The sequence below is a fragment of the Tupaia chinensis genome, unplaced genomic scaffold, assembly GCF_000334495.1.
Source record: "Tupaia chinensis unplaced genomic scaffold, TupChi_1.0 Scaffold144336_2, whole genome shotgun sequence".
Taxonomy (NCBI): domain Eukaryota; kingdom Metazoa; phylum Chordata; class Mammalia; order Scandentia; family Tupaiidae; genus Tupaia; species Tupaia belangeri.
Genome location: NW_006204195.1, coordinates 252,212 through 252,881, shown reverse-complemented (window position 1 = coordinate 252,881; position 670 = coordinate 252,212).

Genomic DNA, 670 nt, shown 5'->3' with positions numbered 1-670 from the left:
GTGCCCAAGATCCCAAGAGGAGAATGGAGGAGAAGGGATTGCGGCGTGGCCATCCCCCATGGGGGGTGATTTCTCGCTTTCTGTCTCTCTGTCTCTCTCCATCTGTCTGGCGAGCACACGCGCCTTATAGCCAAAACCTCTCCAAAAATAAAAAAGAATAGAGACTACTTTCTCGATCCCCCACTGCAGCCATATAAAGCTGTGACGAGGTGAACACAGCAGTGAGATGCAAACAGAGTTGTGCTATGAAGAAGCGGTCTAGAAAGGGCCTGTTGAGGAAGCTCCTGAGGCTTAGAGAGATCCGTTTCCCTGCTGTTCTTCTGTTGCTTTCCTGTTGTTACGGATTTTCAGCTCCTGAAGCTTTTCAGTGGGGTATGCAGCAGAAATCTCTCCAGTAGCCAAGGATCTTCACTGGACTCCACTAGTTGATTCCCTAGAGCAATCAACTCAACTCCAACAACTTGAAAAACAGCACATACATTAAAGCATTTCATACATGCATGTCTCACCATGCTGTAATCTTCCTGCCTCAGCTGCCCAGCTGAGACTCCAGGTCCTGGCCACCACCCCAGACCTTTTGTAGGCAGGGTATTGTTTCGTTGGCCAGGCCAGCCTTGAGCTTGTGGTTCTCCTGCCTCAGGCTCCGAAATCACTGGGATCAGAGGCTCCA